The 21514-nt window shown below is 43.5% G+C and overlaps 1 non-coding gene across 1 annotated transcript; it reads left to right on the top strand.

Moving 5' to 3' along the window:
• The first annotated feature begins 12905 nt into the window (after positions 1-12905).
• Positions 12906-13012, top strand: LOC112081665. The gene has a single exon (XR_002896587.1). It is a non-coding gene; the product is annotated as a small nucleolar RNA R71 (small nucleolar RNA).
• The last annotated feature ends 8502 nt before the right edge of the window (positions 13013-21514 follow it).

The raw sequence follows: 21514 nt of genomic DNA, 5'->3' as shown, positions 1-21514 counted from the left end.
TGCTGTTCTGGAAGTTGAGAAGAACTTAGACAGAAATGTCTGTTTGCATTGCTCCCAAGTCTGAATGGAGCCTCTTGGAAGATTCTTATCCCATTGGTGTGCTTTGTCACCAAGACTGAAGGGGAATAATCTGAGCTTGAAGCTGTCCTCAGATACTCCATTTATCTTTGTCAAGTCACAAACTTTATCAAATTGGTCCAAGTGTTCCAAAGGATCTTCCATTGGCAATCCATAGAACTTGGAGTTTTGGACCATATTCAGCAAAGATGCCGTGACATCAAAATTGTTGTTTTGCACAGGTGGTGCTTGAATCCCTGCTCCATACTGATGAGCATTGGCCCTGTCATTCTCTCCTACATAGACCTGTGGCTGCTCATATCTCCTTGATTGATTTTGGAAGGGTTGTTGGTGGTGAACCTGTTGTCTTTGCTGGACATTGGCCTGATGCCTTTGCTGATGAGCTGGAGCTTGTCCCAGGTGGACATAAGCTTGCTGTTGATGCACCTGTTCCTTCTGAACATTACCCTGATGGAAAACTTGACCAGCTCTATTACCAGCTCCATTTCCAGCTACATTGCCAGCTCCATTACCAGCGGCATTACCAGCTGCATTACCAGCAGCATTACCAGCTCCATTACCCTGCTGCACCTAAGCCTGTTGCCCCTCTTGAACCTGCAGCTCAATGTCTCTGATCTTCCATCTCAGCCTGATCAGTCTGTCTTCCACGCCTATCCCTTCTCCTTCTTGGAACGAAAAGTTTGATGTTGTCGTTGAGAGGGAAAGGTGGACCATAGCTTCTTGACCTGGACCTGGTGTTCATACACCTGAAAGCAAAAACAGAACTTGAAAGTAATCAGTCCAAACAAAAAATAAGTACTTGATCTCAAGAACAGATCAGAGCCTAATGCTAAACACTCCCCAATTTGGCAACGGCGCCAATTGATAGACAAGACTTTTTAGGTCCTAGGGCTATCAATCCCCTTGTCAAAGTGGCACAAAAGAGGTTGTCAATCAAAGAAAGTGGTGATAGACACTAAGCTATATAATCAGTTTCTCAATTCAAATAAACAGATGAGGTTTTGATTGACTAATGACAACGAAGAACTTAAAACAAGATTAATGACTAAGCAAGTGATCAAACAATAACTAAGCAAATGACAAGTGATGTGAATATGAGATGATGGAAGCATGAGATTCTAGACATGATAGTTGGCTAGGGTGCTTTGGTGCTAAACTAGAAATGCTAATGACAATGATGAGACATGGTTCAAATGATTAAGAACTCTAATACAGATTAATCCCTTCATGAAGGCATTAACCTCTACATTAATCCATTTTCAAACCAAATCATCATTTGTGAAATATGAATCAGTGAGCATTAATAAACAGTTCTAAAAGATCATTCAAGCAAATAACAAGACATCATCATGCAGCAAATGCTAAAACCTCTAATCAACTCTTTCAGGAATTTCATGAAACACTTTTGGTGCATGAAATTCCCAGATTCTAGATCACAAGTGATGTGCAAGGATCTAGCCTAGGGAACAGCTGTTTAGAGAGATGAATCAATGAATCTAGCCCTAAGCACTCCTAATCTAACACTTTAGCACCCTAACCTACACATCTAGAACCTCATTAAGATGACTACTCAGTAATCATACTAATCTCTCTTAAACCTTTGCAAGTTGAGAAGATTGGCATGATTGATGATGAGAAACGGAGATGGAGAAGATGGATAATGATGGATTTGCAGCTTTAAACACAAAGATCTCTCAAATTCTCTTGATTAGAACCCTTAAAAATCAATATTTCTCTTCTAAAAGGGAGTCTTTTCACAAAAGAGGCAAGAAACAAAAGGAATAAAGCTTGGTCCTTATGGTAAAACCCTTAAAAACTATATATAGGTCTTAAAACGAACCGGGTCAGCCCGGAACAAACCGGGTCCTGACCCAGCTTTAATGGGTAAAATCTCGAGTGTGCTTGTTTTTCAGGAGCTTCCCATGTTGTATGCCCAACTCGCACAGCCATAGAAACAGTCTTGTGAGCCTTAAGTCCTTCAGTCTCAGCCGCATGCCCATCTAGGTGTAAACCGCGAGTCTTCATGCGATTCAGTCTTTCTTCTCTTCAACTCGCATGACCAAGACAAAATCTGGGGAGAATATGTGTGCGAGTTGGTCTTCCTTTAGTCCCAAGTCGCATGCCCAACTTGCACAGGTCTAGAAAGAAGCTTCAGCGAGATAAAACCATGTAAGCCAGGCCGCACTCCTCTCTCGGTGTAAACCGCGAGTCTTCATGCGGTTCAGTTCCCTTTGCTCCCTAGCCCCCACAACCATGTAGCACAGGACTTCAAATATGTGTGCGAGTTGGTCTACTTCACTCCCAAGTCGCATGCCCAACTCAGTGTAAACAGCGAGTGTTCCTGCGGTTCAGTTCACTACTCGGCCAACTCACATGCTCAAGTCGCAAATTTGTGGACTTAACATTTTTCTTGCTCGGGCGCCTTTGACCTCATCCAGGGTTACCTTACCCGTAAATCTCAACACGCAGCTCAATTCTCAGAAATGATCCTTTAAGCGCTGCGAGTTATCCAAGTCGCAAAACCATCTCGCAGACTTCAAAACTCCTTGGACCACTTCGCATTCAGGGGAGCGCAACTTCCAGGATACAGACCCAAATGGCTTGCTTCCAGCTGCAGTGGAAAGGGCACTCAAACATCTCGAACTTTTGTGAAGGATCCTTTGGTGCTTGGTGATAACTAAGAGTTTTCAGGCTCTTAGAAGGGTTATCAATCCCCTTGTCAAAGTAGTATAAGGGTTGTCAAACCAAGCTTGTAAACGAGACACTAGCCTATGTAATTTGTTCACTTAAGTCCAGACAAGATGATAAAAGTTTGGTGACGATGATTAACTGGCAAATGAGCAATAAAGTTAAATAAAAGCAGAGATTTAAACTAATCAAGATGCAAATAACAAACAGGTGATTCAGATGATGGTAATGAATGATAAAGGCAGAAGCTTTAGACAGGATATTTGACTCGGGTGCTTCCAAGTTAGACTAAGGGGCTAATGAATCATTTTATCAAGCGATTTCATTTGACTTTGAACTCAAGGCACGTTAATCTTCTCATGAAAGTATTAAACGTCTAAACTGATCCTCTTTCATACCAAAATCCCTTTTGAGAAGCACGAATCAGTCAGCAATAAGAATCGGTTCAAAAACGTCATTTAACAGAACAAACTATCACTCTCGCGATGAAAGACTCTTAAACCCTTAACCGAGTGGTTCAGACATTTCTACAAACACTTCTGATGCGAGATATGTCTCAGATCTTAACCTCAAGTGATGTGCTTGGATCCAGCTTAGAGATCTCGTCGGTTAAGGAATGAAACATGCAAGTCTAGACACCTAAACCCATTAATCCACCTTGAAAGCACCCTAATCTACCTATCTAAAGCCGCTTAAACGACTACTCACTGATCATAACGAGCTCACTAAGTCCTTTGCAAGACGTGTAGCTAGTCATGATAAGGAGTTTGATGTTGGATGATAAAAGAAATAAAGAAAGAACAAGATTTCGATGCAAAAAACGAGATATCAGATTAGATTAATCAAGTTTCACAAAAGAGGCAAGTTCTTAGAGCTAAAAACAGATAAGAGATAATATAACTAGGTTTTTAGTCTCAAAATGTATTTATAGCAAAGGGAAAGTGTCGCGGGTCAGCCCGGAACAAACCGGGTACTGAACCGCCTTCTTGGGTTGATGGGGGAGTGCCAAGGTGTGTCGGAAAGTGAAGCCGAGGTCTTCATGCCGAGGCGTGCACGTGAGTCAGGATCCAGATGAAGATCTCGTGAAGAACACGTCAAGAACATGCATGAACCCTAGTCTTTGATCTATCCTCACGTGTATGTTCTTGAGCCATTCTGTTCTTGATTCTGGGTTCGTGACAAGGGACCTCGGGATAAAATGTCGAGGGGTCATGATGTCGAGGTGCTTGGGAGAACACAGTCCGGCATGCACGCCGAGGTCATTACACCGAGGTGTACTTTCAACACTTAGTCGTTTCCAGCTTCAGTTCTTACGTATGCATGCCTCGATCTAACCATGCCAAGGCTTTGGCACGAGGTCTAGTCCAGAATACTTCCAAGATATGAGCCTCGACTTGAGTGACGCCAAGGTAAAGATACCGAGGCTTGTGAGAATACTTAGCGCGTATCGCAACTCTTTTAGGCTTGTATCGACCATGTCACCTTCCGGAAGCAGTAACTTTCAGCACACGACTCCAATTGCTCTGGGACCAGTTCCACAGTCACGATGACTCAATAAGCTCGAACTTTGGTGAAGAAAACATTGGAGCTTGGGGTGTGGAAGGCTTCCTGGATTTAACATCTTTGCGCCGCATTGAAATCACCGGAAAATAGAATTTTAGACCGATGTGAACTCCGGAGACCCTCTCTTCCAAACCTCTGCTCCGAATTGAGCGATTCCAAATGCTCTGAGAAGATCTTCCATGGATCTCGAACTTTGGTGAAGACCGGGTAAGCTGGTTCGGTCTGGAGGGGCTCCGTCCGCCATGATCTTTGAAGTTCGCCGTTCAGTTCTCGGGTACGCGCAATGCTGGTGAATGCTCCGGAAGCCATATCTTTTTCTCCACTGGTCCGAATTGGATTATTCTAACTGTTCTGGAATCTTTGCTTGGTTATCTCCAACTTTGGTGAAGACCCCGCCAACTGATTCGGACCGGAAGATTCCCCGGATTGCTGATCTCTGAATTGCGCGGGCAAGGACAACTTTTGGTCGTAAAAACCTTCCCGCGGTAAAAAAAATGGCCGAGGGCTGTGTACCGCGGTAAGCTTTTTGGTCGTCAAAATTCTTGCCTCGGTCAAAAACTTGTCCCGTGGTATTTTTGCACTCGATACTCGATTCTGGCCGATCGGTAAGGTTTTTGGCCGGTAATGAGCGTCCGGTAAACATTTTGGCCGAGGTTTCCGACCAGCCGGTACGAGATTTGGCCGAGAAATTCCTCCAAGCGGTTTTCACCATTTTTGACCCTTTTCTTCACCGTTTTCTTTTCTGTTCCTCTTCTTAGGCCAATTGGTCTCCAAAGCTCCTGATAAAGACTTCAAAACATGCAAAACTCTTTGGGACCTAATGCAAGCCCTAAGTCCTATTTTAACGCCTAAAGACTCAATTTACATGAGAAAACACATGATGAGGACTCTATAATGCAATTTAAATGATGTAAATTATAGACATATCAACTCCCCCACACTTGTCCTTTGCTTGTCCTCAAGCAAAAAGAACAAATGAGAGAGAGAGAGGTTGTAATGCAGATGGAGCTCATATTTTCTTTTTAGAGAGAAGTGACCACAAGAGAACTCGGATTCATGCTCAAATATGCAATGCAAAGCTATACTCGGATATTTTCCAACTAAAACACGGAATCTCCACAAGTCATTATCACATTCAACTCTTTCACATCCATTAAGTTCGTAACCGGTGAATCAAATGATGCAATGCTCAAATAGGCTGGCTTGGCTAGGGTAAGGTCATGAGATAAAAATGATCTCATCAATATTCAAGCGGGTGCAATGCAACAAGGATCTCTCTATGAACGACCGAACTTTGGCAGAATGCTAAAGGTAAAAAGCAACCGATGCATACAAGGGCAAGACTCATCACACCCCACACTCCACTCAAAGCGTTTCTCAATTGCTCACCCTCTCAGAATCCTCACTCTTCACAATCGTTTTCTTTTCACTAGGGGACTCGCCTTTTTCTTTTATTTTCAAGCCTTGGTTTTCACTTATTCACACAGCTCTTTTCTTTCATAACGTATAGCCTCTTTCATTTTCATTTCAGAGCACTTGAGCCTTTGGCTTCTTTTCATTTCAGAGCTTATCTTTTCACATCCAAGACTTAATTCATTTTCATTCATTCCCCTGGCTATTTCCACTCTCACTTTTCCACTCAGCTCACCTTTTTCCACTCACCAACAAGTCTTTTCCCCCACACTTATTTCTCACCAATACTCTTGGTTCCTTGATGTTGGAACATACCACTCAATGAGCCAAACCCTTGTCGCTCTAAACCTAACATTTTCTGCTAAGTTCAGTCCAAGGTGGCCTTACAATTCTCACACAAACATTGGCTCGAAAGAAAGATGGGTTCAAGGTGAGGGAACTGATCCATGATGCGGATTCAGCTACTTGAGCTAAGGAAGGAGGGTGGTAAAAACAACGATTCTAGCTCAAGTATGTATATCGGTATCCACAAGCCTATTTAAGCAATGCATCAAAGGATATTTTCATTTCAAGTTCAGGGTTATCACTTAGCTAGAGTTGAGTGTAATTCAGACTTGCTTCTCAGATTCAAATCGTTTCAAGCTTTACAAGCACAGAATGAGTTTCACAAGCATATTTAGTTCAAGTTCTCAAGTGATTTACTCTCTAGGAAAAAATCTATCATTGCTCCTTGCACTGATGCAATCCTACATGATGCAACTAGACTCGATCTTAAAATGCGAGATGCAACTAGAATGATGTAATTTATCACATGTATTAAGCTAAATGAGACTCAAGAATGCAAAAGTCAAATAAGAACAAAGAAAACAAGATCAGAAAACACAAAGCTCCTCCCCCACACTTAGATAACACAGTCCCTTGTGTTATAAAAGCGTGTGAGAGAAGTGAAAAGACAAACTGAACGAATGCAAGATGATATATACAAGATGCATATGTACAAGGTTTGAAGTCGATACCTTAGTCGGAGAGGACGGATCCCAAGTAGTGCGAGGGATTCGATGTTGAGCAGGATGGAGTGGGCTTACGTGGTGGGCTGCTTTCTGAGGGTTCAGGCAGGAAATCCGTGGCTGGATCGATCCAGTCTTCTTTGCCTGGTGGAAACTCCGGGTTCCTCGCGTTTGAGCTTTCTCCAACTCCTTCTTCTGTAATCGGTGCGGTTGAGGTCGCTGAGTTCTTATCCGGTGAGGTTGGCCTCGTGAGCTGCTTTATCTTCTTCTTCAAATGCCTCACACAATCCACCAATGCGTGGATGGTTTTGTCTTGCCACTTACACCACTTTTGGAGGGTGTTCACTCGCGAATACAGCTTCTTGGTGTGGTATTCAGGCTCACCCCACACTTGCGGATCAAAGTGATAGCGGCCTGCTCCGATCCTTCTCTCATAGTGTCTCTGCTCCTCGTTATCACAATCTTCCGGGCCATAAGTGTTCTCGGGTTTGCTGGGTGCTGCCTTGGTGCATTTGCGTGTTGGTGGGTCGAGAGCTGGGTTATACAACTGGTCTTTGAGAACGTAGAATGAGACGTTACACTGCTTGTCGAGCATGGTGAGGCTTCGGTTAGGCAGTAGAACCTGCGTGCCGTCTCTATGCAGTAGGGTGAAGTTGTAAACCCATTTGTCCCCTGACTTGCCTCCGAAGAAACCACTTTTGCTTAGGTATAACTCATCAATGAGATTCGGCTTCTTCGGTGAATCAGGGAATATAAACCCTTGAGCCCTCAGGATCTTGGTGACTATCCAACCGTTCTGAAGTCTTCTTGCTCCTCGCTTCTTGCGGTCGCACCATACATTGTGCCGATAAGTGAGCATTTGAATGGCAAAGAATGCACCCAATGATGGTACACGCAGCGGCACTTGGAACTCTTTTTTGTTCTTCATTTGAGTGATGAACGGCTTCAGTCCGAGTCCCAATAGTTCAAGCTCGGCCGTGTGAATAACACCAGGGTTAAAGGTCGAGAAGAATGTTGATGCTAGGACGCGGTTTGTGTATCTGATCGCAGGGTTCCTTATGCAGCTTGTCTTGCTCTTGCCTCCGAGGTAGGGTCCAAAAGATATCGTTTCCCACAAGGCGGCCAACTCATCACGAGGGTACACAAACTGGTCAAGCGAGCTTCCATTCCTTTCAAACCCAAAGATTTCATCAAGCTCCTTGAAACTGACCTTGTAGTGCACGTTATCCATTTCAAACTCAATGTGGCCGAATCCTTTGCCATGTAAACGCTTTGGATCTCTCTTGGGGTAGATGATGACCTCCAAGGTTGCAAGAAACTGCTGTGTAATCCCTTCATAGGCAACATCGCTCATCTCAAAGAACTTTGCCAAGCCCATATTCTCACAAATGAGGGTCACGTCATCAAGTATCTCGAGTTTCTTCAGCAACTCCAAGTCAGGGAATCGACCTTAAGCCACTCTGATTGAGTTAAAGTGGTCCAAGTATTCCTCAGTGGTTGGGAAGTGCTCATCCTCGGGCTCGGCCTTTGGTTCTTTCTTGGACTTTTTGTCACCGTTGTCTACATAAGGGACTAAGGCTCTGGGCTCGTCCTCATCAGATCCCACGGCTGCCTTCTTCCCGTTCCTCTTTGACTCGAGAGCTGGTGCCAGAGTGAGCTCAGTATTTCAACTCAACCGGTAGATGACAGCTCTTCCCATAGAGCAAGTTAAACGGTGAGGTTCCAATGGGGGTTTTGTAGGCGGTTCTGTAAGCCCACAGAGCATCGTCAAGTTTCTTGCTCCAATCCTTCCTGGATGAGTTCACGGTCCTTTCCAAAATGGCCTTTATCTGACGGTTGGAAACCTCCACTTGGCCGCTGGTTTGCGGATGATAAGGGGTGGCCGTGCTTCTTCAAAAGACTCTCAAGAGTCTTGTTGATCAAATGGATTCCCCCATCACTGATGACTACTCTTGGTACTCCAAACCGTGGGAAGATGATACTCTTGAAGAGTTTTACCACCACTTTTGAATCGTTGGTCGGAGATGCGACCGCTTCAACCCATTTACTCACATAATCCACTGCTACAAGGATATATTGATTCCCATATGAGCTTACAAAGGGACCCATGAAGTCAATGCCCCAACAGTCGAAGACTTCTACTTCAAAGATTGGGTTTTGGGGCATTTCATTCCATTTGGATATGTTTCCGTGCCTTTGACAAGCTTCACACCTCGAGACCACTTCCTGGGCGTCTTTGAACATGGTCGGCCACCAGAAACCGCTCTATAGAACCTTGGCAACTGTCTTGAACGCACATAAATGACCACCATATAATGAGCCGTGGCATTCTTGTAGCACTGGATGGATCTCTTCTTCGGCCAAGCATCGCCTATAGAGATGGTCCTTGTTAAGCACGTAAAGATACGGCTCATCCCAATGATACCTCATCACATCTCTAAAGAACTTCTTCCTCTGATAAGTATCAAGGTCTGGTGGCTCTAATCCGCAAGACAAGTAGTTCACAAGATCCGTGAACCATGGAAGGCTTCTTTCCTTGATCGTATTGGCTTCCTCCACCTCTAAGTAAGACCGGACTAACATGAGATGTTCCTCGGGTAAAGCATCATCTATAGGGACCTGTTCTTCAATCCTCAGCCTTGAGAGGTGATCTGCGGCTCCGTTTTCAATGCCCTTCTTATCAAGTATCTCCACGTCAAATTCTTGGAGCAATAAGACCCATCTCAAAAGCCTCGGCTTAGCGTCCTTCTTAGACATCAGGTACCTCAAGGCCGCGTGATCTGTGTAAACCGTGACCTTTGATCCCACTAGATAACTCCTGAATTTTTCAAATGCAAACACAATGGCAAGCATTTCCTTCTCGGTGGTGGCATACTTTTCTTGAGCCGAGTCCAAAGTGCGGCTGGCATAGTAGATCACATGGAGCTTCTTATCTTTCTTCTGTCCCAAGACAGCTCCTACAGCATAATCAGATGCATCGGTCATCACTTCAAATGGTAAAGACCAATCAGGGGCTTGTACAATCGGTGCACTGATCAAAGCCTCCTTGATTCTCTTGAACGCTTCCTCACATTCTTCATCAAAGTTGAAATCCACTTCTTTGCACAATAACCTGGTCAAAGGCCTGGCTATCTTGGAGAAATCCTTGATGAACCGTCTATAGAACCCAGCGTGGCCAAGGAAGCATCTTATTCCTTTCACAGAATTCAGGGCTTGTAAGTTCACCATCACCTCGATCTTGGCCTTATCCACCTCGATGCCTTTCTCTGATACCTTGTGTCCCAAGACAATGCCTTCTTGGACCATGAAATGACACTTTTCCCAGTTTAAAACAAGCCTATGCTCCTCACACCGCTTGAGAACCTGAGAAAGATTAGCAAGACATTCGGAGAAAGAGGAGCCATATACGGAGAAGTCATCCATAAACACCTCAACTTTCTCTTCAATTAGATCAGAGAAAATGTGCATCATACATCTTTGAAAAGTGGCTGGTGCATTACACAAACGAAATGCCATTCTTCTATAAGCATAAGTGCCATAAGAGCAGGTGAATGTCGTTTTCTCTTGATCTCGGGGGTCTATAGGTATTTGAAAGAACCCCCAGTATCCATCGAGAAAACAAAAATAAGGATGATTAGCTAACCGTTCAAACATTTGATCAATGAATGGTAAAGGAAAATGATCTTTTCTTGATGCAGAATTCAATTTCCTATAGTCAATGCACATGCGATGGCCGGTTATAGTTCTTTGGGCTATGAGTTCATCCTTATCGTTTTTCACCACCGTGATCCCACCTTTCTTGGGCACAACGTGTACAGGAGATACCCACCGAGAGTCAGAGATTGCATATATTATCCCTGCCTCAAGGAGCTTTAGTATCTCCTTCTTAACCACCTCTTTGAGGTTCGGGTTAAGTCGACGTTGGTGCTCAATAGAGGACATGGCTTGGTCCTCTAGCTGGATCCTATGGGTGCATATATCAGGAGAGATTCCTCTAATGTCAGCCAAGGAATACCCTATGGCTCTCCTGAATTTCCTTATTTCACTAAGTAATGCACGTTCCTCATGCTCAAGCAAGTTATCGTTTATGATCACAGGAAAAGTAGAGTTTAGACCTAAGAATGCATACCTGAGCCCTGTTGGTAGAGGCTTGAGCTCAACAGGGGGTGCGTCTGCCTCATTCCAATCGGCATCAAAGCTGCATTGGCCCGGAACAGCTTCCTCGGCCTTTGCTTCATTCTCGCGCAGTTTACCATCGGCCTCGGTATGAGTTGTCACGGCCATGATATCCCGAGGTGTCTCTTCTTTTCCCTTTGACTCCTCGCTTTCTAGAATATCGAGGCTGCTCGTGTGGAGCTCCAAAAACCTCGCCTCAGCTCCAAGTTCCCTCGGTTGGTCCAAAAGACGCTTGTACACCTCGCTTTCCTCATTTAAGTACCCGTGCTCGCTTTGTTCCCGCGTTAAGACCACTTGTAACGGATCCTCTGCGTTCAACTCTTCAAGGAGCTCATCAGCCAGCTCCTCCATTACCTCCACATAGAAAACCTGACCTCCAATGGTCGGTTTCTTCATCATTTCCTTCACGTTGAACTTCATAGTCTCGGAACCGATGTGTAGTTCAATCCTTCCTCCTCTCACATCTATTATGGCTCCTGCGGTTGCTAAGAACGGTCGGCCCAAGATGATAGGGTCTAATGGTTCCTCGTCCATCTCAAGAACTATGAAGTCCGTGGGGATTTCTATCTCACCGATCCTCAAAGGTGGATCCTCAAGCAACCCCACCGGTAATCTAACCGATCTATCAGCTAATACAAGAGAGATCTTGGCTGGCTTGTAGCTTTTGTATCCCAATTTCTTTGTATTATGGCACTGCACTCATGGCTCAGTATCACCATACCCTGGAGCTCAGTTGTCTTGTTGAGGATCGCGTCCTTTAGAAACTTCCCAAGCTGGGGTATAGCTAAGAAAGCATCTATTATGGGTAAGGTGAGTTGCGTGTTCTCCAAGTGTTTCTCAAAGACCACCTTGGCCTTGTCTAGGATTTTCTTTTTGAAACGCCCTGGGAACGGTATCTTGGGTTGATAAGGTGGTGGTGGAACATAAGGCTTTTCAAGCTCGGTTTTCTTTTCCACCTCTTTTCCTTTGTCCTTGATCGGTTCCTTCTCTAAGACCGCTTCTTTACACGCATCGTCTGAGGCTGCCTCCCCCTCTAATTGCTCATTGGCCTCAATGATCTTTGTCTTAGGCGTTGGAGTTTGTAATTCCTTACCACTCCTCAATGTGATGGCGTTCACATACTCTTTAGGGTTCGGCTCCGGTTTACCTGGTAAAGCCGGGCCTCTTGATGATGTAGAAGCTTGATTCTGCTTAAGCTCTCTGATATCTTGATGCATTGTCGCGTGCTGGCTCTCAACCCTTTGCTGGCCCTGTAACAGTTGCTGTAGTATCCCACAGACGTCGTTCCCCATTTGATTCTGACCCGTTCCCTGAATCTGTTGTTGATTACCCATCGGCTGCGGATGGAACCCTGGTGGAAACTTGTGTTGCTGCGGTTGGTTGTTGAAGTTGTTACTCTGAGCCGCTTGATTCTGCTGAGTGTAGCCGTGCTGTTGCCCACTGAACTGTTGCTTGGGCTGGAAGGTATTATGAAAAGGAGCCTTTTGAGCATAGCTTTGTTGTTGTTGTTGAGCAGGGTACACTTGGTCTTGAGGGTTAGCTACATTCGGGTTTCTGTATGAGAGGTTTGGGTTACTGTTGTAGTTGTTAAACCGCTGAAACCTCTGCTGATTCCCTATGTAATTCAGCTCCTCTTGTGTTAGACCATCTTCATTGACATTGTCAAAACTTGGCCCTTGCTCATCAAACTCGCCTACAAAGTGTATTGGCTTTTGAGTCGCCATCAAAACCTTGTCAAGCTTACTCTGAAGCTCTCTTATATCCTTTTTCATGCGCTGTTCATCACTAGATCCCTCTGTACGGTTTGCTCTATCAAAGTCCTCTCCATACGTGTCATTGGACATGGCTAGGTTCTCAACTAGTTCCATTGCTGCAGTGATCTCTTTTCCAAGAAAATTCCCATTTGAAGCTGTATCGAGTTGGTTTCTGATCTTGGGGAGTGCACCTCGGTATAAAGTACTCAAGAGGGATGCCTCTGAGAAGCCGTGGTGTGGGCATTGGTTAGTGTAGCTTCTAAACCATTCCCAAGCTTCACTAAAGCTCTCGTTATTGTGCTGCGTGAAACTTGAGATCTAATTCCTGAGCTTAGTCGTGCGTGATGTGGAAAAGAACTTTGATAAGAACGCCAGTTTACACTGCTCCCAGGTTTGTATAGAACCCCTCGGTATATTCTTTTCCCACTGGTGTGCTTTATCACCGAGGCTGAAAGGGAACAAGCGTAGCTTGAAGCTATCTTCGGAGACGCCATTTATCTGGGTTAAGTCGCAAACCCGATCAAATTGATCTAGATGCTCGAGAGGGTCTTCTCCAGCTAGACCGTGGAACTTTGAGTTTTGCACCATATTGAGCAGTGAAGCTTTAACTTCAAAGTTGTTGTTTTGAACTGGTGGAGCATGAATCCCAGCTCGGTATTGGTGCGCATTAGCTTGGTCATTCTCTCCAAGACAGATTGGAGGATGTTGTCTCTGAACTTGGGGCGGTGGCGGATGAACATGATGGGCTTGTTGTTCATTTCTATTCGCTTGGTGTTGGTTTTTCTGAGCAAGCCGTTCGTTTCTTTGAGCTTGTTGCTGATTAACATAGGCTTGTTGTTCATTTCTTCCTGCCTGCGCCTGATTAGCCTGAGCCTGGTGCTCGGCTGCCTGAGCCTGTTGCTCCATTCTCTGTTGTTCTGCCATTCCAAGTCTGTCAAAGTGCCGTTCTCTCTCGCGAGCTCGCCTTTCTAATCTGTCGATGTTATCGTCGTATGGGAAAAGCGATCCTGTGCTCCGAGACCTGGTATTCATGCACCTGAAAACAAAACAAGAACTTGGAAAGAAGTTAGTAAAACAAAGGAAAGAATAGCTTGAACTCAAGAACAAACAAGAGACTAATGCTCCTACAAGTTGGCAACGGCGCCAAATTGATAACTAAGAGTTTTCAGGCTCTTAGAAGGGTTATCAATCCCCTTGTCAAAGTAGTATAAGGGGTGTCAAACCAAGCTTGTAAACGAGACACTAGCCTATGTCATTTGTTCACTTAAGTCAAGACAAGATGATAAAAGTTTGGTGACGATGATTAACAGGCAAATGAGCAATAAATTTAAATAAAAGCAGAGATTTAAACTAATTAAGATGCAAATAACAAACAGGTGATTCAGATGATGGTAATGAATGATAAAGGCAGAAGCTTTAGACAGGATATTTGACTCGGGTGCTTCCAAGTTAGACTAAGGGGCTAATGAATCATTTTATCAAGCGATTTCATTTGACTTTGAACTCAAGGCACGTTAATCTTCTCATGAAAGTATTAAACGTCTAAACTGATCCTCTTTCATACCAAAATCCCTTTTGAGAAGCACGAATCAGTCAGCAATAAGAATCGGTTCAAAAACGTCATTTAACAGAACAAACTATCACTCTCGCGATGAAAGACTCTTAAACCCTTAACCGAGTGGTTCAGACATTTCTACAAACACTTCTGATGCGAGATATGTCTCAGATCTTAACCTCAAGTGATGTGCTTGGATCCAGCTTAGAGATCTCGTCGGTTAAGGAATGAAACATGCAAGTCTAGACACCTAAACCCATTAATCCACCTTGAAAGCACCCTAATCTACCTATCTAAAGCCGCTTAAACGACTACTCACTGATCATAACGAGCTCACTAAGTCCTTTGCAAGACGTGTAGCTAGTCATGATAAGGAGTTTGATGTTAGATGATAAAAGAAATAAAGAAAGAACAAGATTCCGATGCAAAAAACGAGATATCGGATTAGATTAATCAAGTTTCACAAAAGAGGCAAGTTCTTAGAGCTAAAAACAGATAAGAGATAAGATAACTAGGTTTTTAGTCTCAAAATGTATTTATAGCAAAGGGAAAGTGTCGCGGGTCAGCCCGGAACAAACCGGATACTGAACCGCCTTCTTGGGTTGATGGGTGAGTGCCACGGTGTGTCGGAAAGTGAAGCCGAGGTCTTCATGCCGAGGCGTGCACGTGAGTCAGGATCCAGATGAAGATCTCGTGAAGAACACGTCAAGAACATGCATGAACCCTAGTCTTTGATCTATCCTCACGTGTATGTTCTTGAGCCATTCTGTTCTTGATTCTGGGTTCGTGACAAGGGACCTCGGGATAAAATGTCGAGGTGCTTGGGAGAACACAGTCGGTCATGCACGCCGAGGTCATTACACCGAGGTGTACTTTCAACACTTAGTCGTTTCCAGCTTCAGTTCTTACGTATGCATGCCTCGATCTAACCATGCCAAGGCTTTGGCACGAGGTCTAGTCCAGAATACTTCCAAGATATGAGCCTCGACTTGAGTGACGCCAAGGTAAAGATACCGAGGCTTGTGAGAATACTTAGGGCGTATCGCAACTCTTTTAGGCTTGTATCGACCATGTCACCTTCCGGAAGCAGTAACTTTCAGCACAAGACTCCAATTGCTCTGGGACCAGTTCCACAGTCAAGATGACTCAATAAGCTCGAACTTTGGTGAAGAAACCATCGGAGCTTGGGGAGTGGAAGGCTTCCTGGATTTAACATCTTTGCGCTGCATTGAAATCACCGGAAAATAGACTTTTAGACCAATGTGAACTCCGGAGACCCTATCTTCCAAACCGTTGCTCTGAATTGAGCGATTCCAAATGCTCTGAGAAGATCTTCCATAGATCGCGAACTTTGGTGAAGACCCGGTAAGCTGGTTCGGTCTGGAGGGGCTCCGTCCGCCATGATCTTTGAAGTTCGCCGTTCAGTTCTCGGGTACGCGCAATGCTGGTGAGTGCTCCGGAAGCCAGATCTTTCTCTCCACTGGTCCGAATTGGATGATTCCAACTGTTCTGGAATCTTTGCTTGGTTATCTCCAACTTTGGTGCAGACCCCGCCAACTGATTCGGACCGGAAGATTCCCCGGATTGCTGATCTCTGAATTGCGTGGGCAAGGACAACTTTTGGTCGTAAAAACCTTCCCGCGGTAAAAAAAATGGCCGAGGGCTGTGTACCGCGGTAAGCTTTTTGGTCGTCAAAATTCTTGCCTCGGTCAAAAACTTGTCCCGTGGTATTTTTGCACTCGATACTCGATTCTGGCCGATCGGTAAGGGTTTTGGCCGGTAATGAGCGTCCGGTAAACATTTTGGCCGAGGTTTCCGACCAGCCGGTACGAGATTTGGCCGAGAAATTCCTCCAAGCGGTTTTCACCATTTTTGACCCTTTTCTTCACCGTTTTCTTTTCTGTTCCTCTTCTTAGGCTCCAATTGGTCTCCAAAGCTCCTGATAAAGACTTCAAAACATGCAAAACTCTTTGGGACCTAATGCAAGCCCTAAGTCCTATTTTAACGCCTAAAGACTCAATTTACATGAGAAAACACATGATGAGGACTCTATAATGCAGTCTAAATGATGTAAAATATAGACATATCACTTGGGAAGTGGAAGGTTCCCTGGACAGCTCATATCTGATGTGCATTGAAATGATCAAAAGGAAGATCTTGGACAAGTGTTTACTCCGGAGACGGTATCTTTCAGCACATATCTCCAAACCGGATGATATTAGATTTTCTGGAATGAACACTCAAAGATCTCAAATCTTTATGAAGACCCCGGCAACTGAATCAGACTGGAAAGGTATTGTCCCACACAATCTTTGTGATTCATCGGATCGGTCTTGAAACTGTAGCTAGACAGGTGTGCCTTCCGGTAAGCTTAACTCTCTCCTCACGACTCCAAATCCAATGCTTCGACCTGTTCTGGATCTGTAACATGATCATATACAACTTTACTGAAGACCCTTTAATCTGAATTGGACGTTAAGACTCCCCGGACATGCGATCTTTCCAGACGTATGGGATTGCTCCGAAACGGATGCGAGAGAGGTCTGTCTTCCTGTGGCCATATATTTCAGCTCGGTGTTCCAAAATCATCGATTCAGACTTTTCTGAGATTTAAAATCCATTATCTTGATCTTTGATGAAGACCGCGGAGACTGAATCCACCGGCAAGACCTTTTGGTAACGTGATCTCGGAGATGTATCTTTACCCGCGAATTTTTGCCGAGAAACTTGAACAGCTGATACGTGTTTTGGCCGAGAAATCCACAGCGGTACATGAAAACAGCCGAGAAAAAGCTTCCCGCGGTACAGGCTAGCGCCGAGAACCTCAAAAAGGATGATTTCACCATTTTTAAAGCCACATTCATCATTTCTTCTCCTGGCTTCATCTTTTCAGGTCCAAATTACTTCCAAATCATCTGTAAACACTCCAAAACATGCAAGACTCATTTGGACCTAATGCAAACACCTAAGTCCTAAAACAACACCTAAAGACCTAAAATGCATGAAATAAGACATGATTTGGAATTAAATATACAACTTAAATGATGCAAATTATTAACATATCAGTTGGAGGGCTCTGAGGCGTGGCTAGCGGTCACGAGCTCCTGGACTGTGGTGGTTGACTTATGATGTCCAAACTTTATTCCTTTCCTTGCTTCTTTCGCGAGACTGCAGAACATGTCTTCAGTGAATTTGGGGTAACTTATGATCCAACCGTTGGATTGCGTCCAATTTAATTTCATTAGAAAGCTGGTTTTCATCGGATGTGAAACTTCTGAAAGTCTGAAATTAGGCAAAAGTGAATTTTTCTCCAATTTACATTGTTTTTGCCTAAGTAACCTGAAAAGAGTCTTGAAACTACAAATATAGGAAAACCATGATAAAAGCACTTGAAATTAGTTAAAACATTTGAAATAGCATAAAAAAACACAAATGAAACTGGTTACAAATACAGTGTTATCAACTCCCCAAGACTTAAAGTTTGTTTGTCCTCAAACAAAACAAGATCCAAGCTTGGAAAAGTATATTTAACCGAAATCATATGGAATTCAAAATCATCAGCAACCATATTCCTAGACAATTATTAAGTGCAGCATCAATCAAGGGTAGCCTAGAAAATTCTCACCAAAACACAAGCATAACTAGTCCGCTAATCTGTCATGCAAAAATCTACACACTTAGACTTAACTTCTAGTCAACTAGCTCTTAACATTCATTAAAGGTTCAAGTGGTTCTCATCAAAAGAATATTAAAGAAGGCATTCAAGGCTAGGTATTCAAAGAGCTGTTAATTGGTGAGGTTTAATGTGTTTAGGGTTACATTTTTCTGGAGAAACAGGATATAATGCAAAACAGCAAGAGAAGATTGAGGCTGACCGCGGCCACAGTTTCCAGTCACATTCGTCTTGCCTTAAGATTTCTGATCTTCTTTCTTCAGGTTCTCCTCATAACTCCCACAGACTTGGTTTTTTGTCTAAGTTGTAAAACAATAACTCTATAGATGAATACTTGTAGCCTTTGCTCCAAATAATTTTGGCTATCATAGACTCTTTTAGGTTTTTGTTTCCTTTCCTTTCATTCTTTTTTTTTCCTTCTTTTTTGAAAAGGAAAACCGCCTTTAGATGTAGAGTCTTAGGGAGCACGAAATTTACCTTTAGGAATGAGCATTTTGAGGCACCATTAAGCTTCATAGGATTTCTGATACTCGTCTTGCCCTATTTCCTTCTGTGTTTTTCGGGAGTGACTGAAAACTATATTGTTCCTCTTTGATGAGGATACCAACACGGAGCAACTCCAAGACTTGAAGATCCCATTCATGCGAGAGCCACCAAAGACAAGATCAAGCACAAGAAACATGAGGGAGGAATTCAATGAAGCTGTGGAGATTATGATGATGCAAGAAGCACCCGAGGATCTCATCAAGACAATGGAAGCTCTCAAGATAACAAGCTCAAGAGATGACGTGGACACCAAGGAACCAAGCCCGCATTCAAAACTTGAAGCCTTGCCGCTCTTAAAGACTTACCTCATCCCAAATGTGCTTGTGATAGCTCCAATACCAAGCAACCACACTTCGAGCCAGCCTTAAAGAAATGTACGGGATTTAAATTTGAATTTATTAATGAGTTTCTTTTTTCTGTTTTGCAGGTTTTGTTCTTTAGTCCTTTTGTTATGTTTCCTTTTTAGATTTGTCCTAGGTTTTGCGTATTGTTTTTTTATTTCCCCCGAGTCTGTTGTGTTTTGAACTTTCCTTTTTTTTTGGTTTATCTACCCTAAAAGGTCAAGGCTGAAGGACTATTTATAAAGTCCCATATTGATAACACCTGATTTTGACCACTTTTATGGATCACTATCAATATCTTATGCAGGTGTTTTTACTCAGTTTTAAAGGTTTTATAAGTGTTTTCCATGTTTTGGAGTTTTAAAAGGCTTTTCAGGAAACTTGGGACTTTAATGTGCATTTTGGAGCAAAAGTACATTTTTGGATAAATTCAGGCTGTCAGAAGTTTTGCAACCAGTGAAGACCTTCTCACCGTCTGATTATCCCCAAATTTGGGGGATATTATAGAGGTAACAACCAGCTTTCCAACACACTTGGAATCAAAGCAATCCAACGGTTAGATCTCAAGATATCATCAATGCACTAAAGACCGATCAACACAAGCCCAGTCAAGCACAAGTGCTTTCACCCGCGGCCAGCCTTCTTCCCACCGCGGCTCAGAATGTTTCACCCCCGGTGGACCTATGTCCGAACCTCAGGAGCTCAACTAAGGCCCAAGACACTTCCTGCACCCATTTTACAAGCCCTAGACGCCCAAGACTTGGAGAAACTCTATAAATACTCGTTTTTATGTATTTTGTAAGAGAGCCTCTTTCTTCTCTTTGAGAGAGAACTCATTTGTAATTTTAGATTTTATTTTTATGCATTTTTAGAAGCTCTCCATCGCCATTTTGTCTTCAATAAGAGAAGTTTTTCTGCAACTTTGTTTCTTTAACTTTTCTTCTTCTTAGTTCTAAACCGATGATGATGTCTACCCCAGCCATGTCTGAGTAGTCACCAAGTTGGGTGAAAGGGTAATCCAAAGGGACCCCATGTTCAAATGACATCTAGGTTTTTAGGAAAAGATTGATTACCCAGAATCCGATCCTAGGTTTAATCTGAGCCACGAGAGTGTTGTATCTGGGTAGCCTGAACTGGATCTTATGGACGTCCCCGTCGTAGGAGACAAAAGCTACCTACGTAGGATACGGAAGCATAGATGGATTGATAACTAAGAGTTTTCACTCTTTGTAGAGGTTATCAATACCCTTGTCTTGTAGTACAAGGGGTTATCAATCCAAACTTGTGATGGAGACACTAATCTATGTTACTTCTGATCTTAAGTCAAGAGAGAAAGGATAAGGGTTTTAGCTAGACTATTTAACAAGTAAACAAGCATGAAAATGAAACGAAAGATAAGATTTAGACTAAGTAAAGATGCAAATGACAAGTAAATGGTTCGAAAGATGATAATATGTGATAAAGGCGGAAGATTTAGACAGGATACTTGACTCGGGTGCGTCCAGGCTAAACTGATGGGTTAATGAATCAGATTTATCAAGGGGTTTCATTTAACTTGAACTCAAAGTATGTTAATCTTCTCATGAAAGTATTAAACATCTAAACTGATCCTCTTTCATACCAAAATCTCTTTTGAGAAGCACAAATCAGTCAGCGATAAGATTCAGTTCAATATGTCATTTAAGAGAACTAACTATCACTCTCGCGATGAAAGACTCTTAAACCCTTAACCGAGAGGTTCAGACATTTCTACAAACACTTTTGATGCGAGATATGTCTCAGATCTGAACCTCAAGTGATGTGCTTGGATCCAGCTTAGAGATCTCGTCGGTTAAGGAATGAAACATGCAAGACTAGACACCTAAAACCATTAATCTATCTTGAAAGCACCCTAATCTACCTATCTAAAGCCGCTTAAACGACTACTCACTGATCATAACGAGCTCACTAAGTCCTTTGCAAGACGTGTAGCTAGTCATGATAAGGAGTTTTGATGTGGATGACAAAAGAAATAAATTAAGAACAAGATTCTGATGCAAAAACGAGATATCGGATTAGATTAATCAAATTTCACAAAAGAGGTAAGTTCTTAAAGCTAAAAGATGATAAGAGATAAGATGATTAGGTTTTCGGTCATAAAATGTATTTATAGCAAAGGGAAAGTGTCGCGGGTCAGCCCGGAACAAACCGGGTACTGAGCCGTCTTCTTGGGTTGATGGGTGATTGCCACGGTGTGTCGGAGAGTAAAGCCGAGGCCTTGATGTCGAGGGGTGCACGTGAGCAAAGATCGAGATGGAGATCTCATGAAGAACACGTCAAGAACATGCATGAACCCTAGTCTTTGATCCATCTTCACGTGTGTGTTCTTGAGCCGTCTTGTTCTTGATTCTTGAGTTGTGACAAGGGACCTCGCCATGAAATGTCGCGGGGCTTGGTATTCGAGGGGTTCAGGAGATCAGAGTCCGGCATGCACGTCGAGGCCATTACACCGAGGTGCACGTTCAACACTTAGTCGTTTCCAGCTTCATTTCTTACGTGTGCATGCCTTGATCCCAACATGCCGAGGTGTTAGCCCGAGATATGATCCCAAAATACTCTCAAGATATGAGCCTTGACTTGAGCATCATCGAGGTAACGATGTCGAGGCTTGGGAAAATACTTAGCGCGTAACGCAACTCGTTTAGGCTCGTATCGACCAACTTGCCTTCCGGAAGTAGTAA

This window comes from Eutrema salsugineum, unplaced genomic scaffold (genome assembly GCF_000478725.1).
Source record: "Eutrema salsugineum unplaced genomic scaffold, Eutsalg1_0 scaffold_10, whole genome shotgun sequence".
Classification (NCBI taxonomy): domain Eukaryota; kingdom Viridiplantae; phylum Streptophyta; class Magnoliopsida; order Brassicales; family Brassicaceae; genus Eutrema; species Eutrema salsugineum.
Note: the sequence above shows the minus strand (reverse complement) of the source record. Positions and strands in the feature narration are given on the sequence as shown.